The sequence below is a fragment of the Eptatretus burgeri genome, chromosome 14 (assembly GCF_056783735.1).
Source record: "Eptatretus burgeri isolate ZD-2024b chromosome 14, Ebu_testis_v1, whole genome shotgun sequence".
Lineage (NCBI taxonomy): Eukaryota > Metazoa > Chordata > Myxini > Myxiniformes > Myxinidae > Eptatretus > Eptatretus burgeri.
Genome location: NC_140974.1, coordinates 18,438,493 through 18,453,754, shown reverse-complemented (window position 1 = coordinate 18,453,754; position 15,262 = coordinate 18,438,493). Strand labels below are relative to the sequence as shown.

At 44.7% G+C, this 15,262-nt stretch overlaps 1 long non-coding RNA gene across 1 annotated transcript in view; it reads right to left on the bottom strand.

The window, feature by feature from the left end:
- LOC147012729 (uncharacterized) overlaps nucleotides 1-12,862 on the bottom strand; it is a 36,760-nt gene extending 23,898 nt beyond the window's left edge. Inside the window, exon 1 of the long non-coding RNA XR_015051046.1 lies at nucleotides 12,763-12,862. This is a non-coding gene — a long non-coding RNA (uncharacterized LOC147012729). The remainder of the gene's footprint in view (nucleotides 1-12,762) is intronic.
- Nucleotides 12,863-15,262: the final 2,400 nt, after the last annotated feature.

Genomic DNA, 15,262 nt, shown 5'->3' with positions numbered 1-15,262 from the left:
TCTTCCACTACCCCCAGCCCAAACCATTGGTACAAATCCATCTTCTTTTGTCCTTTTGTTCAGTATCATGAATATTTGACCCTTCTCTATCTGTGGTCCAGACATTCAGAATACTGAACATGTAGCCAGAACTGAGGGGAACACTTTTTTGAGCTTCACACTTCATGCTTCACCTCACCTTGTGTGTGTTGCCTGTGAATGGGAGTTGGGAGCCAGAATAAATGAACACACTTTTTTAGCAGTCAGAACTACTGTTGAAGTCAATACAGAAGTTTAAATTTTGAAATTCTGCTGAGATAAAGAGATTCTAGATCTTATGGCATGTGTGGAAATGAAATATAGCCATGAACGTTGTCATCTCCAGGTATATATATATATATATATATATATATATATATATATATATATATATATATATATATATATATATATATATATATATATATATATATATATATATATATATATATATATATATATATATGCATTGCAATGTATCCAGCAATTCGTAGGTATGATGACCGGGCATTCGATGACATGAATGAGGAAAATGAAAAAAAAAACGTTATCATTAAGAAATTGTTGTGGCCTTTTCCAAGTAAAGTCATTGTTGAGCTGGCCAAAAACAATGGTGGCGTAAGACTCTTGCAAGCTGACAGAGGGCTGACCGAGATGGCATGCCACCATATTGGTATAGCTTATTTTGTTTTTTCATGATGAGCACCCTCTAAGTTATGTTCAAAAGGCATGTTTGAATTAAACTGTACACCCAATTTTCATTGATGCACCACTTTGGAGTTCCCTCAGAATGCATGCAAAGTTTGGGGCCACTAGGATTCATGGTTTTGGAGCTATGGAGGAGACGGACAGACAAACGGCTGGACTGCCACACACTGACATCTTCCGTATGTACATATGTGTATATATATATATATATATATATATATATATATATATATATATATATATATATATATATATATATATATATATATATATATATATATATATATATATGAAAGTAAGACCCACCCACATCCCTCACATGTGAATGGAGGGAATAGCGAATCAGCTCTCACCTAATCAACTAAGGCTAGGTGTTTTGGATGATATAAATTAACACCTCCCATGCTCCTCTAGCCTAAACTGCTGCATAAAGTAACCAAGAAGGCCTACCCAAGATAAGCGTTATGCTCTATCAAGCCCTTCCCAGATTTCCTCTGCAGAAATAAAGACGCTTACCTTGTGTAGGCCTTCCTGGTTGCTTTTGACAGCAGTTTTGTCTTGAGGAGCATGGGAGGTGTTTATATATACACATACATGCACATATATACATGGTGATCTCAAATTTGAGAGACAGGGAGGATTTCACTCATTAGAACCTAAGCCTTTTGATTTCTTTCTCTGGCGGGCATCTCAAGTCAGTCGTCTCTGTTTACTGTCCCATAACATAAAATAATTGAAGGAAAAAAAATCATATCTGTGTTTGCAAAGATTAATATTGAGATGCGAAGAAATGTCCAAACATCATGTGCACAGATTATAATTGAAAAGGTGCCTGCAAGTTAATGGTCAATGATTCAAACATTTACTGTAACCTACTCCAGCAGTTGTGAAGTCACATTGTACGAATTAATAAGTACATTATTCTTTCCATCAGAAAGCATCTTTTTTTCAGTCCTCACATATATTTTCTACTTTTTAAATCATTAATTCAGTGCCAACTCACCCCTCTCACCCCTCCCTCTCAAAGCAACCATCACATTCTTCTCCCTCCAGCTTCCCTCTCACCTTTCTCAAAAACTCTCCCCTCAACATCCTCCCTCAACTCTCCCCACTCACCCTTCTCCCACCATTCACCCCCCTCAATCACCCTTCTCAAAATAGCCCCCCTCTCACATCCACAAAGCTGCCTCTGTCCCCAGCCCTCTCACCTCCATCTCATCACTCCACCTCCTCAAATATTCAACTGCCTTCTGCCATCTCTCTTGCCCCCCCTCTCTCCCCCAGCACCACAGAGCCTTTTCTCCTCCTCATCCGGCCTCTCCCTTAGTTATTCTGCAATCTCCTACACTCATTCACCAACTCTCCTTACCTCCCCCTTCCTTCCTTGTCCTACCCCCCCTCCCCTTCCATCCCCTGCACACAAAGCCTCCTCCCCTCCATCTTCATAAACAGTGTGGACCTTAAATATCTGGGGCCTTCACTCAAACCTTTCAGATCTTTCCATACAGGTTGCCACTGACAAACCAGACAGTATCTGCCTAACAGAAACTTTCTTCCCTCAAGACATCTCTGACTCCCAAGTATCTCTCCCCGGTTACTCCCTCCTCCGGTTTGACAGACCTGAGCCTCGTCCTGGTGGAGGAGTTCCTCTCTTCATCAAGACTCTATTCCTCACTTTCCATGCACTGCCCTCACTCCCCCACAACCCCAGGAATACCTCTGACTACGGCTTCCCCTCCACTCCCACCTCATGTTTATATGTGTACTGTACCATCCACCAAACAGGGATGACTCCATTTACACCTCACTATCCGAAAACATGGACCATCTTCTATCTTCTCATACAAACTCTCTCTTCCTCATATGTGGTGACTTCAATTGTCATCATGCCAGTTGGCTCAGTGTGGGTACCTCTCTCACCTGTCATGGCACCTCAGCAAAAGCTTTCTGCGACTCATTGGGACTGACTCAATCGGTCAATTTCCTGACCCAGATCTCAACCAATGGTACTGTATCTTTTTCTGGATCTGATATTGACAAATTTCCCTGAAAATATCTGCTGTTCTTTCTCTGCTCCAAAACCACGTGCTTGTCAAAGTGGACATCTGTCTGGCTGTCATCAGAGAACCACCACACCGCCGTCGAGTCTGGTATTTCACTCAAGCCGACTGGCAGGGTCTCCAAGCAGCCCTCAAACTTCTAGACTGGTTTCACATTACTACTTTTTCCAACATCAACTCATCCTGGAAATTCTTTCAAAGAAACTTGCTCTCCCTCATGCACAGATTTATCCTTTCTCGTCTTCAGTTGTCCTTCCCTTCCTCCCGCCCTTGGTTCACTGAAGCTTGTGGCGAGGAATTTGTCGTGAAACAACTTGCCTTTGCCTCATGGAAAGCAAACCCAACTGAAGGTAATCTCAGTTCCTTCCATAAAACCCAAAACAAGTGTGTATCTACCCTCAGGAGAGCCAGAAAACAACATCTTTCTAAACTTAAGTCTTATCTCCCAAATCTCTCTCCCTCCTCCAAATACTGGTGGCATCTAATCAGATCTGTTTCTGGTGTATGTTCCCCCTCCATCCCCTCCCTTACCTCAAATGGCCGCACTGCTGATACCGCACGTGAAAAGGCTGAATGCCTAAACTCGGTGTTTGCATCAAAATCTTGTGTCCAAAACCCATCACTTTCTCTACCCACCTTACCCAGTCGCACCCAACTGTCCCTGGACTCTGTGTCCTTTTCTCCTGACAAGGTGGAGAGCCTGCTGTCAAACCTCGACTCAGATTCTGCAACTGGTCCAGGCGGTATCAGCCCACGTGTCCTCAAAACCTGCACCTCTGCTCTTGCTCACCCTCTCTCTGTTCTATTCACCCTCTCATTTGCTCAAGGTTATCTGCCATCTGCTTGGAAATCTGCAAACATTACCTCTCTGCATAAAAAGGTGCAAAAACAGATCCCAGCAACTACAGACCAATCAGCCTTCTCCCAATCATCAGCAAGGTTATGGAATTCTTCATCGCTTCTGACATTAAATCCTTCCTCTTCTCCAATGGCTTGATTTCCGATCATCAATTTGGTTTCAGACCAGGTTACTGTATCCTGGATATGCTGCTTCTGCTCTCCCAACAATGGATGGAGGTCCTCGATGCCAGACATGAAATCAGAGCCATATCCTGAGATATATCATGTGCTTTTGACATGGTCTGGCATCCTGCCCTGCTTACCAAACTCTCTTCCTTTGGTATCCAAGGCCATCTCTACTCATGGCTCGCAGACTTCCTCTCCTGTCACAGTCAACGTGTGGCCCTAAATGGAGTTCTCTCATCCCCTCTTCTTGTCCAGGCTGGAGTTCCTCAAGGTAGCGTTCTGGGCCCTGTTCCTTTTCTGATTTTCATCAATGATCTCTCTGACTCCCTGGAAAATCCTCTTTATCTCTTTGCTGATGACTCCACCCTCTGCTGTACCATCGGTCACCCCTCAGACCAGCAAGCAGCAGCTTCTTCGCTCACTGCAGATCTGGATAAAATCACAAACTGGTCCAACACGTGGAACGTATTTCAATCCTGACAAATCTCACACTCTCACAATGTCTCAAGGAAAGGACCGTTTGGAACCCCCACCCCCCCATCTACTTTTAAATAATCCTCTGGAAGAACTCCTTTCATTCAAGCTTCTGGGTCTCACTAACTGCCATGATCCTTCCTGCAAAAGCCACATTTCCAACCGGGTCTCCAAAGCCAGTCGCCGACTGGGAATCCTTCATCGTGCAAAGTCCTTCCTCGGTCCACCTGAGCTCCTGACCACATACAAAGTTTTCATCTGCAGCCTGATGGAGTACTGCTCTCCCCTCTGTCTGGTGATCCAACCTCCCACCTTTCTCGGCTTCATGCTGTGGAAACCCAGGCATTTCGGATCATTGGTTTCTCCCGCGATGAAGCTGAGTCTTTGGGCCTATCAGTCACTCACCACAGGCATTTGGGTGGTCTTTCTGTCGTCTACCATCTCCTCTCCGGTCTCGCCCCCGCCCCCCTTTGCTCTCTCTGCGATTTGCCCCCACCATATTTCCGCAGGGTGCTTAAGGTCTGCCACCAACCCCCTTCTGGTAAAACTACCAAAATCACGAATCACTGCTCACCTTCACTCTTTCATTCTTCTTTTTCACGCATTTGGAATAAACTCCCTCACTCTGTTCAATCCCATTCTTCCCTCCATGCCTTCAAAACAGCTGTTTACCACCACCTCTTGTTGTCCCCCATCCAAATCCTCGATCTTTTCTACCCCCGTTAATCCACCCCAAACCCTCCTCCTTAAAATTCCCTGCTTTCCTTCCTGAAAGTCCCTGTAATATCCATCTTGTGTACCACATGTTCTCCACCCCATCCCTCTCCCTTCCACAGATCTTCTAATGACTCTGTTCCCCACTGTTTTGTCCTTCCCACTCCCGACCCTCTTGTCTCATTTCCCCCCCCCCTGCTGTACATTGTGTCTTAGCTCTCATACGATCCTCGAAAAGGTATACAAAAAAAGGAAAAAAAAAAAGCCTGTGGCACCTAACTTTTGGGCCTATAAGTAAATGAATATATTGTTATGGATCTGGAAACCATTTGCACTCAACATTCAGTTCCAAAGTTAGTTATGCCGGTAAGTACGTGTGTAGTCAGATCCCTTTCCTTTTTGTTTAGTGGGAGGCTCAAAAACTTGCGTTGTGATGTCTTGAGTTAGGTTATTATATCTAACGAGCCATCGAATAAACCATCCCATCAGTATGATCCATCCCCCATCACGATCCACTACCCACCCGCTGTCTACAAGCACTCTGACTTGCCAGGGCAGGGTCTTGCAGCCGTTCCTTGCCACTCCCCCAACGCTCCTTCCACAAACGTTTTAACTCTTGTACCAATGCAACATGGATACTGTGACTCTTCGAGAGCGGAGCCACGTGGAGAATATGGGGTCTCCGAACAGGGGCCACGGCTCCTCCCCGGTCGGATGCGACCGTAGGCTAATGAGGGACGGACAGCGAGATGATTCCCGCCAAGGCCCCTCCCCGTGTTGTAGGAGATATATCTCCGAGGCGCTCTGTGCAAGAGGAGGTGTGTGGATGAGAGTTGGTGTGGGTTAGAAAGAGTTGACGGTGGCTAGTCGGGTTTTGAGGCAGTTTGTTCACGGAGCCTGAGTCAGCTGCAGGTTGTTCGCGGTGACTGATGCGGGGAGTTCTGGCCTGTTTTGTGAACTCGACTATTCGCCACGCGGGCCGCCACGAGCCACAAGTCCCACACGTGAGGCTGGGACCTTCGACGACCCACTGGTGCCCATCCAAACTATGACCCCCCAGCTCGTCTCTCTCATCGGCTGGAGGGTCCAATAAAAAAAACTCTGGGTTTTCTTTTCGTGTGTGTGTGTGTGTGTGTGTGTGTGTGTGTGTGTGTGTGTGTGTGTGTGTGTGTGTGTGTGTGTGTGTGTGTGTGTGTGTGTGTGTTGGCCTGTCTTTAAGTAGAACTGAATAAGGTCTGCATATTCTGTCTGCATATTCGCTTCAAGTCTTGCCTCCTTGTCTTTTATTGTAGTGGGGCAACTTCGCTAAATATACACAGATGCCAACCCTCCCGATTTCATCAGGAGGCTTCCGAAAATTCACCCAAACTCCCGCCCTTACGATCACGATCCTTATCCTCCCGAAATTTTGATATTTTTGCACTGTTCACTAATCAGAATGTACTAGTATGAGAATTGAATGAAAAGCATCGTCTGCTACGTATAGCATGTGGTAACTCCATAACGTTCGCTGCTACCAAATTGTACGTAAAAAATTGCAAATTCAAATGAGGAGCAGCGAAACATTGGGTCTGGATCTCGCTTATGCGATCATGCACTGAGATTTAGTGCATGCGGTATGTATGCACAGTGTATATGCATGCGATACGCTCACTGCATGCAGCTGGGCCCCGTACCAGCCCGGCGGTCGCGACCACCGTGCGGTGTTTAACAGCCGCTAGAGTTCTACGAGTCGCGCTGCAGCTGTGGAACATTGACTTTGAAGTTACCGATGCTTCAAGCCCTCGATGTTGATTACGAAATGGCAGAAAAGAAGCTTACAAAGACCAAGAAATGGTCTCAGAAGTACAAGACCGAATACAGTCTCCAATACCCGTGTATTCGAAAGTCTGAAAGAGGAATTCATCATGCGTATTGTACAGTATGCAGTGTTGATATTTCAGTTGAGCACAGAGGTCGCGATGATATTCGGAAGCACGTTGGAAGCAAACGGCACACAGACATTGCAAAGGAGAGATCTTCGAGCACGAGTACCGGTACACTTCTGAATTATTTCACCAAACAAGGGACAAGCGAGGAAGAGGATGTTACCCGAGCGGAACTTCTCTTTAGTGGATTTATTGTGGAACATAACTTGCCCATATCAGTCTCAGATCATGCTGGACCTCTATTTCAAAAAATGTTTCCAGATTCAAAAGTTGCTTCAAAGTATGGATGTGCAAGAACAAAAACTTCAGCAATAATTGGTGAGTTGTCAAATGTTACTGCTTCATCTATTGCCGATATTGCTAGACTAGCTCCATTTAGCCTAGCTACAGACGGTAGCAATGACAGTGGTGAGGCCCAGCTATATCCTGTCCTGATTTCGTACTATGACAACAGTGCTGGGATTGTGAAGCAAGGTTTGCTAAGTTTGCCTGCGTGCAAACAAGATTCCACTGGAGAAAACATTTTCAAACTGCTTGATCATGAGTTCAGTGACAGGAAAATTCCGTGGGGAAATTGTGTTTCCTTTTGTGCTGATAATGCCTCTGTCATGGTGGGCAAGCACAAAGGAGTCGCTGCTTATATCCACAAACAAAATCCAGAGTGCTACATCATGGGATGCCCTTGCCATATGATGCACAATACGGCCAAGAAGGCGGCTCAGGCCTTACCCATTGAATTAGATGACTTTCTCATCGATATTTACTACTACTTGGACAAAAGTAGTAAATGCGTCAAAGGAGTGAAAGCACTGCAAGAACTCTGTGATGCCCCGACACACAAGATTCTGAAGCATGTCACAACAAGGTGGCTGTCCCTTGGTCAGTGCCTAGACAGGCTGATTGAACAGTGGGAGCCACTTCGCCTCTTCTTCAAAGAAGAAGTACGAAGAAAAATGCAACCAACTGTAGCCAAGACTCTAACAACGAGCAAGAAGGACGGCACTGTATCTACTGCCAGTACTGGCACTGCAGGATCAAGCACTAGTGGAGCAGCATTCACCACTACCACTGCAGTATCTGCTGCGAAGAAGACAGCAGGGACAGCACCAAAACCAATGCTGAGAGCAGGTAGCATCACCGGCCCTTCATCACGTTCATCTACAAAGCAGATCCCTTCAGAGTCGAGAAAGACTGTGATAGTCCCATCTACAGGCAAAGAAGGACCCAAGTTAAGTTCTGCTTTTGCCAAATCACTTGATAGAAGCTCAGCAAAACCTTCAAATCAGAGGTCTTCTTCCTTGGCTGCACCTACCTCAAGCTCTCTCCTCAAACGTAAAATTGGATCTGGTACTACGAGTCTGACCTCTTCTGCTGGCAGTAAACGCAAGTGTGATCGCCCTGCGGCTAAGTGTACTACGAGTTCTACAACTAAAAGCGCATCTTCCTCAAACACTGTGCAGGAATCTAGAGAAAAACGTGTCAACAGGATGTTCTTGTCTCCACAAACAAAACTCTATTGTTTCTTCCTTCGATATGCTAACAATCTTTTTGAGAAGGGGAATCTTCTGCTCCAAAGAGACGAACCCTGTATTCATCTCCTGCACGGAGAATTGAATGGTCTTCTGAAAGATATCTTCGTATGGTTTTTGAAACCATCGGTGTCATCGGTTGCTCTGGTAAATGTACCCTTCTCTGACAGAAATCATCAGAAGAATGATGAGGACCTCATGATTGGGAACGATGCCAAACTGTATATAAGGGAACAAAGGAGTCTCAAGAAATCCACCTTCACTCTGAGTGAGTCAGACATCCAAGGTTTCTTCAGTGCAGTTCGCTCATATTATGTGAAAGCCTGCAATTATATCTTCAAAACCTGGCCGCTAGATGATGAATTAGCCAAGCATGCTCAGGTGCTGGATGTTAAGCTACACCAAGAAGTGGGGTTTGACTGTGTGGAGTTTTTCATCAAGAAATTCCCCTGTCTGTTCAGTGGCGGTGATAGTGACATAGACAGTCTTGAGAGTGAATTCGCTCACTACCAGGCAAACGCCTCCATAGCTACAATTGCTACTGAGACAGTGAGAGTGGATGAGCAGTGGCATCGGATTTCACAGCTCACAGATCCCTGCACTGGTGCCAAGAAGTATCCTAATTTGAGCAAAGTGATGAAGGGAATCTTGGTCATTCCTCATTCGAACGCATCATGTGAGCGGGCACTCAGTCTTGTACGGAAGAATCATACTGAATTTCGTCCCAATTTGAGTGTCAAAACCCTGGAAGCTCTCTTAATTGAAAAACTAGCTCATAGCACCCCTTGCTACCAGAGAGAATACAGCAAAGACATAATCAGAAGGGCTAAAAGAGCCACACAGCTGTCACTCAGCAAAGCTGCCATGGAAAAAGCAAGCAGCAGTAGTACCAGCCAGTAAGGTAAGAAAAATATTGCTTCTTTTGTGCTTTTTGTTAATCTTTGATTGTCCCCTAACTTACTAATATTAACATACATGTAACATTAAAAAGTGCACAATTTTCCCCTTTTTTTGTTCAAAAAGTGGGAATTCTTAACATGTTAAATGCTCCAAAATAGGGCTCAGAGGGCACTAGAGAGCGTCTAGAACCCCAGAGCTTCCAGGACCCTAAGGCGGGCCCTGGACCCCGCCGCAAGGGTCGAGCGCTCCGCGCTCGAGATGTGCGCTTCGCGCACATTATTTGGTGTCGGTTGCAAATCCTCCCTAATTCTGATTTCCAAAAGTTGGCATCTCTGAATATAGCATAACAATTGTGCATTTTGTGAGGAAAGCACCAAATTTGGCACACTAGTAGCCTATCATATTATGAACACATTTGGATATTGGACCATCTCAAATTCCGCCGCTGATGGCTGTGGCAGCCATTTTCCACTGCCATCAAAAATTTTGAGATGGCCCAATATCCAAATGTGTTCATAATATGATAGGCTACTCGTGTGCCAAATTTGGTGCTTTCCTCACAAAATGCACAATTGTTATGCTAAGTTGCCCCACTATTGTAAATTCATTATTAGAAATGTTCCCAATCTGTTTCTGTCCCTTCTTGTATTGGTCCAGCATGGTTCGTATCTGAGTTTAGATGGGGTTTCATCTCCGGTAATCGGACAATTGTCGCCGGGACGTCCTGGGCATGCCCGCTCGACTGCATCTGAGCCGGAAAGGTAGGTGAAAGAGTGGTAGTCGGTAGGTGTAATTTTACCACTGCCGGTAGAGTGAATCCGGTTCGGCCAGGTGTTCTGAGGGCATGAATCCCTTGTAGCTGAGACCACATGGTTACTTCGGTACATTGGAGCTAGACAAATAACCCTACGCCACGCGGTTGAGATATTGGCGTTCCACGGTCGGTTTAAACGACCCGCTGGCTCGCGGAGTTATCCGAGCGACGGCCTACCATTCTGGGGAGTTTGGTGAGAGACGACGCAAGCTTTCCCCACCTAGTGGTTGTTCTTGCCACTGACCCCCCCCCCCCGGCCTGCAACAATATATATATATATATATATATATATATATATATATATATATATATATATATATATATATATATATATGTCCATGTGTACATATATCATTAAGTTTATGCAGTTGGGATCATCCATTGTTCAGCAAGAGTTAGAGGCAATGAACAATTTGTTATAATTACCACTCTATGGATTTTGAAGAAAAGAAAAGAGCAGATTTCGCCTCAGGCAACGTTTCATTCAAGGTCCACAAAGTGTGTGTGTGTGTGTGTGTGTGTGTGTGTGTGTGTGTGTGTGTGTGTGTGTGTGTGTGTGTGTGTGTGTGTGTGTGTGTGCGTGCGTGCGTGCGTGCGTGCGTGCGTGCGTGCGTGCGCGCGTACAGTAAAGTCTGTACGCACCAAATAAACCTGAAAGGTTGTGATCATCGTCGCTGAAAATTTAAATGTGAATGAACAGGGATGGTTGTGCTCGACTGTGACCAAGCTGGGCAACACTTACACATAACGTCACTCGTAAAAACATTCCGAAAATATGATTATTTTAAAACCTTTGTGGCGTCATGTTGTTTGACATACTCTTGGGTAAAACACATAAGTTTAATTTAATGGAGACAAAGATTTGTGGCATCTCTGGTTTCGGTCTTGGATCATTGAAAAGGATAAATTTGGCCTCCTCTGTCCATCTCTCGTTTCCTCGCACATAAACCTTCACTTCACTCTGAGATGGCTGCACCGATCTCAGGGCGTTCTGTACAAAATGACGACATATTTGACCTCTCTCGTCACCTTCCACCTCATTGCCCCGTTTCCCTCCTTTACACCTCCACCACAATTCAAATATTTCCTTTGATGCCAATATAGATATGGACTGCACATTCTTGTAAAACCTGATTTGCACAACATTATCAGGATTAAAAAAATCAAACCATCTAGTCCTGCATTCGCTTGATTTGTTTGAAGATCTCATGGAACTCTTCCAAGAAGGCAGGCCACTGTGGAAGAATGACACAAAATTCACAGGTCACCGCAATGTCACCTCGTGACCCCAATTCTTCCTTGTATTAATCACGTGCCTCTGTTCGATTTCGATCCGTTGTATGCCTTCGCAATTAATTGTATTTGTTTAAAAAGTGAGAACAAAGTGGTTAACGTCATTGTGATGCAATCTTTTTCAAATCAGGCAGAGGGGAAAAAAATGGTTGGATAAATTATTTAATTGAAGCTTGTCATGACTCAACCTCGTTTCAGGTCTTTGTATTTATTTTGGCATTTTGTCATGTTTTTTTAGGAGATAATTGTTTGTTTCCTGCAGAATGTTTGCTGTTGCTTGTGCGTGCATTAATTCCAGCAATAAGGAAGGACAGCCTGCTAAACTCCTCACTTATTAGTAGAATAGCATTTTTCACCCCACCCGCAAAGCCAAGGACCTGGCAGTTGGTTGGATTTTAAGCCACAAGGATTCAAACCCAGGATTGACAGCTCTGTGTTGGACATGCTGCAGACTGAACAACAGCATTTTCTTCACTCACTCAATCAATGAAAGTCATATAAATAATTCCGTTTTGAAAGGACATGATGTTTCCATAGCTTGGTGGGTCTTCAGATCGAGTATCCCGACGTAATGCTTCTCAGACCCCCATGGCGGCTATTGTGACGTCCATGTTCTGCACGAAGAGAATCAAACAAAAGTGGTGGAGCCTGTGAGAATCCAGAGAGTGGGCCAAGAGGTCAAAAGGGCAACGGCGTAATGTGGGAAAAAGGAGGGAGAGGGCGAGGGGCTGGTGCAGGTAGGCAGAATGAGGACAGGGATATGGGGGTTGAGAAAGAGCCTGGCCGCGGGGCTTGGCTGGGCGGGAACATTCCTGGGTTTTTGGTGGGGGTTTGAGGGTTCTTTGGGGACGAGGGACGGTTTGACGAGAGAAGTAACCAGCGGTCCTACATTACCCGGGCCAGCGCTCTGAGTTTGCTGACAATTGTCAGCAAACTTTATCCAACCCTTCACTGTTTACGGTGAGTTGTTGCTTTTAGAATCTGGAAAAATTCTCTTAAGGTTTGGGCTTTTGAGAGGATCAACAAAGCTGGTGGTTGTCGCGCTCTGCCCTGTGACCGTCCCCTTGTGCCCGGAGTGAATGAATCAGAATATCTGTCGATGTACTCTGTAAGTGTCGATTTTCTGTAGGTGTTGGCTTGATGCAAGTGGCGTGGGGTAGGAACACATGAAAGGACACAGTTCATGCTTGAGAGGGTGTAAAACTACCCAGGAAGTTATGAATGTAACTCCACACTTGTGAAGTGCTAACTTTTAAAAAAGTAAAGGTTCTAGCTCTTGACTCTGTGGATGAACTCACCGCATGATGAATGTCGGATGTCTGTATATATGGAGCGAAGTTGGTCGTGTCGCTCGAAGCAAACATCGAACACAAAGTTTTGAAGGCGGTGATGAAAAGCTTTTGAACATCATCAATTTCCTCTTTAATACCAGTTCCGTGCACAAGAGAGTGCCTTCCGTTTTCCATATTTATGGTAGGCCCCACGCCTGCTAATGGCTTTTCATATCGCTGTAATTTTTCTCTGAATCCTTAATTTTGTTTTTTGAAAAAGCTTGCGTGTCAAGGATCTTCCATCGTGTGCATGCAAGTCGGCGTGGCATACTTTTTAGATACACGTAGACAGCGATGTAGATACAATCCCTGCAGAAATTACTGATTAGATTGACGTTGCTGCTCAGTTGCCAAAAGTTTTGGGAACTGTTAGAAACTTTTCCTTTGGGATGTATCACAATCTTATTCGTGGGATTTTATGGATCTGTCGATAAGGAACACTTATGAGACAAAATGGCAAGATGTCATGTGGTTTTTTTTTTTAAATATTTTATACCTGCACTCCACATTTTTCTGGCCTCGTGTTCTCAGGGCGACGCCTATTCTTAGTCTGACCGTTGGTGAGTATAATTTAACTGACCAATGGTCTGGTTGAAACTTTTTCACGGCCATAAGAGTGTCCAGCAGATTCAAACAAAGGTCATGCGTTCTGCCCCTGTAACCCCTTTCCACCGCCTCAACCCCACCCCATCTACCCTGAGCACACCCCCCACCCCTTTCTCCACCGTGAACCTATCATGCTCCTTTTACTCCCCCCATGACATTCACTTACAATGCTTCACTGCCCATGAGGCTGAGGCCATTATATGTCTGGTGATTTTGTAGTAACTGGACTGGAAAGTTACTGTAGTGTGTGTGTGTGTGTGTGTGTGTGTGTGTGTGTGTGTGTGTGTGTGTGTGTGTGTGTGTGTGTGTCGTTGGGATGGGGGGGGGGCTTCTAGAATATTCTTGCCAACCCTTCTGCAATAAACTACTTTTCTGTGCTGTGTGCCCCCTGCCTTTTGATGAATACTATGTGTATATGTGTATATTGTACAAACACATATACATTGCCTTTATATAGTTGCTAAAATGCACCGACGAGATATGACCTTCCACAACCCTCTCCTTCCTTTGTTACCTCTGCCACCGAAGGTGAAGGAGGTTAAGCTTCACCCCTCTCTGTCTGTTGGCTTGTTTGTCTGTCTGTCTGTCTGTGTGCAGGATATCTAAAAAAAGTTGTGGACGGATCCGGATGAAATTTTGTGCGCAGGTTCGGTGTGTGACATGAAGGAATTGTTTAGGTTTTGGTGAAAATCCGAATCCGGATCTGGATACGAGAATTATTTAATTTTTAAAGTGATTCTTCACCATTGAGAGATCGGGCCAAAAACGATCTAGTACTGTACAGCATGATATTTAAAAAATGTATTGGGCCCGATATGTTCTCGTGGATCAGGCATTGCGTGGCGGAGGTATGCGCTCTACCGAGTGCCCTTCTTGTTTATGGGATGCAACCACCATCATACTAGGTAGCTGGACGTTGGTTCCACTCAAACCAGTCAGAGCATTGCTGCCAAGACCTGCGACTCAGCAGGTCTGTTCCCATTTGTGAGTTTATCAGCATGGATCACTCATGGGTCATCTTCATTGCTAAACTCGGATATGATCAGCTGCCCTTCGTCTCCATTTCGCCCCTTTATCCCCACATCGTCATAAAGATTGCTATTTCCTCAAGCAAACTACCATAGTCATGCAGTTTTCTCATGCTGACTGACCTACTCTGTGATCTGCCCTTATATTCACCAATTTGTCTTTCAACTTCTCCACCATCAACATTGACACCTCTTAGCATTATTTAAAATGAAAAAAAAATCCTGTCTTTCCAGGATGCCCCATCAGTTTATTCCATTCGACGTGTAGATATCCTGACTTGCCAAGATATTGTTACATGTAAATACTATCAATTGAAGATATATGTTGTCTCTGGTATGTGGAGACATGTAGATAGGAGGGTGTCATCAAGTCGCTTGCCTCCACATCTTTGAAGGCAAAGCCAACTGAGCGTAACCCGAGTTCACTTTGCAAGACTTGCAACAACCTTGTGTTTATCCTCGAACAAGCAAGAGCAGAATATTCATCTCATCTGAAAGCTCAGCGATTCAATATGTCTCCTTTCATAAAAGACTTGGTAGTAGTATCTTGAAAAATAAATCTGTTGCTGGTACATACTTGTTTTACATCCGCATGATGAACCATACCACACTGGTCTCTGCTTTTAAGGCAGAATATCTTAAATGCAAGTCATTATCCCACCCTTTCAAGTCCCTGGCTTGCCCCTTCCTCCCCCAACTTCCTTTATCTCCTGAACTTTATGAGTTAGAAAATGAAAAAGAAAAGAAGAAACTCAAGAAGTGAGTTTTCAAATTTCACTCCATCAAGCTGGCACAAATTTTCTCTGCTTTATTCAACGAGCCCTTCACACTTC